Consider the following 3109-nt stretch of genomic DNA (forward strand, 5'->3'; position numbering starts at 1 on the left):
GAAGATAAACCAGAAGAACTTTGAACTAGGACAAGAAGTTTTGCTTTACAATACAAGGCTGAAGTTATTCCCTGGGAAATGGAAGTCTTGTTGGTTAGGACCCTTTACTGTGACTCGAGTTTATTCTTACAGACCTGTTGAAATTGAAGATCGAAAGACTAGGAATAGATTTAAAGTAAATGGACACAGATTAAAGCCGTATTTTAAGGGTAAAAAACCAAATTTTAAAGAAATTTTAATGGTCAATCAACCTAAGTAATACCTGAATAGGTTGGGCTGACAACGTTAAACCAAGCGCTTTATGGGAGGCAACCCATAGTTATTTTTATTTTTATTGTGATTATAGTGTTTTTATTTGAAATTATCGTTAGTTTATGGTAGTATTGAACTCTACTCATATTTACCCTTGAATCATCATAAAAATTGGATCCATAGAGAAAATTGGAACGCATTTGGACCGGAGCGAAACTGTGAAATTTTACCGTGGAATTTTTTGCCTTGGGTCCCGGCGGCGGCCTCGATGCCACCGACAACAGGTTTTTCCTGAGAGTCCAGGCAATTAATTCTAAAGGCTCGGCGAGAAAGGCGCGAGAAAGGCGGGATGACGGTTTCTAGAGTTTGAAATGACGGTTTTTTGCGGCTTTATGCGGGTGCGGCTTTAGGCGGGAGTTACTCCCTATAAACTTTAAATTTGGTTCTTAATTTCATATTACCCCAAAAATGAATTGAAATTCCACCAAATTCATCCCTATGGCGTCCAATTCCACTGAAAACCTTAGATTTCGGTGTTTAATCAGAGAAAGTTCATTAGTTCCGAGGCACAGCGAATCTTCAACAAAGTGCTGACAAAGAGGAGATTAATCAAAGAAAGAGGATTCGTGAATCGAGGACTGAACAATCCTTCGACAACAATTGAAGAGATGATTGTGCGATGATGATGGGAAGTGTTGTGCTACACTACAACCATCGTAGTCATTCCTGTGGTGAAGGAGTTTTATGCTATTTTGCATGGAATCAACCAGGGAGTCGTCTATGTGCGAGATAGATGGATAACTTTTACTCCTACACGGATTAATGAGTTATATATGATAGATAATGTTCTTGTCTGCCATTTTCCAACTTTGTCCCGACAAGAAACCTAATGAATGAGATCTACCAATATTTGACAGACGAAACTGAAGACTGGGAAATGAGAGAAAACGGGTATGTTAGTTTTTCTGTGACACTTCTAAAACCTGTTTCTAAACACTGGCACTTCTGCATTTCTGCAAAACTATTACTGACGATGAGGATCGGTAAAGTTACTAAGAAAAGTGCTATTCTGAATTACTGCATCCAGATGGCACTGCCGATCGTCATTGGATCGATAACTGTGAAGTCTTTTTTGGGCCTAATCGTTCATGGATCAACTTATGGGCTTGGACATCCTTCAACAAATTTCTTACTTTACAGTCAGTTCCGAGTATCTTATGAGAATTGGGAAAAAAAATACTTCTACCTTGGAAGCCTTTGGACCCAATCGAGAAATTCCCAGCCAATGAAGATGAGAATGATATGACTATTATTGTGGATCAATCGTCTCAGAATTCACTTCCTATTCAGCCTTTAGTTCCAGAAAAAACACTAGTGATCCTGTACAGAATCAAAAAACTGGAGAAAGAGGTGCAAAATGTTCTGAATGCAATTAATAATATCTCTGATTTTTTCGATCATCTAGACTGGAGGATGAAAGAACACTTTTATCACTCTGGACATGTCGAAGGAAGTGTGATACGATTGATGAGGAAGATGGGATTGATAGAAGAGGACTCTACTGAAGAATTCTCATACCGACCCTTCTATAACCTCTTCGTTCATATCAATGGGTGATATCAGAGGAGAAACAAGCACACAATTGGAAGATTAGTAGATTTACTTTGCCACCTGTATGTCTAAGTGTGTGATTTGATTTGAACTTATGTGCTTAGGTCACTTTCTAAATTTTCTTTTAGATCTCAGTATAGTTGAGATTAAGCATAGGATGTTTGTTTTCAGCATTTAGAGTGTTGTGGCTTGGATTGCGACGCTGAATTGATGTATTGAGGTTGAGAAAATACCAAGCTTATGAGTGTTGTGTAACGTGTACTGTAACTCTTGGAATTTATGTATAATTGTAAGGTTTTGTGTTGTGAATATTTATTTGGGTTAGTACATCATTTAATCACTTAAAATTTATGTCTAGAATGATTGAACGGATGTCATCGAGACTTGAAATTGATCAAAATCGCAAAAATCAGGAAATTGAACCAATTTTGAAAATCTCGTCGACGGCGCTATCGACGCCGCCGACAGCAGATTTTTCCCGAGACTTAGGCTATTTAATTCAATAAAACTCGCTCACGATGTTGAAGACCCCGCCGATGGTGAGATCCCGAAAAAAATACTTTTAACCGCGATTTTGACCAGTCAACCACCACTATTCATCATCCCCTTCCTCTTAAAAAATAAAAATTTTGATCTAGGGCTTGAAGATCTTGGATTTAGGGCAATTTCAAGGCAATTAGACATCGGATTTTATCATCTCTCAGTAAGAGCTTCACTCCAACCTAAAAATATTTGATTTTCACCTTGAATTTCTTCCACATTGAGAAGATCCAAAAAAATTGAGAATGTGGAGAAAATATTTTGAAGAAATTCATGGAATTTAGATTTGAACACATAGAGTCATTCTTGGAAGCCATTATTTGAGTATTTGAAGTGTATTTTGGAATTTTTTATAATTTTGATTAAATTGACATGGCTCCGCGACAAAAGAGGCGACTTGAGTTTGACGAGTCTTGCTTCGTCAATGCGAAGGCTCAGTCGAGATTTACTTTAGTATTTGAAGGGAAGAAATGTATACAAGATCATGTTTTTGAGAATCCGGGAGGAGAAGTTGAATGAGTTATTACCGAACAGAGGTGGAAAAACTTCTGTCATACTACCAATAAGGCTGTTGTGAATATTGTGAAAGAATTTTATGCCAATGCGTTCTATTCTGAGGACGGAACCATTCGAGTAAGGGGTTTTTCTGTTGAGTTTAGTGCCGCCCGCATTAACTCATTTTATGAAGTCCTAGACTCCTATAGCT

Source organism: Phalaenopsis equestris, unplaced genomic scaffold (assembly GCF_001263595.1).
Source record: "Phalaenopsis equestris unplaced genomic scaffold, ASM126359v1 Scaffold000650, whole genome shotgun sequence".
NCBI classification, from domain to species: Eukaryota; Viridiplantae; Streptophyta; class Magnoliopsida; order Asparagales; family Orchidaceae; genus Phalaenopsis; species Phalaenopsis equestris.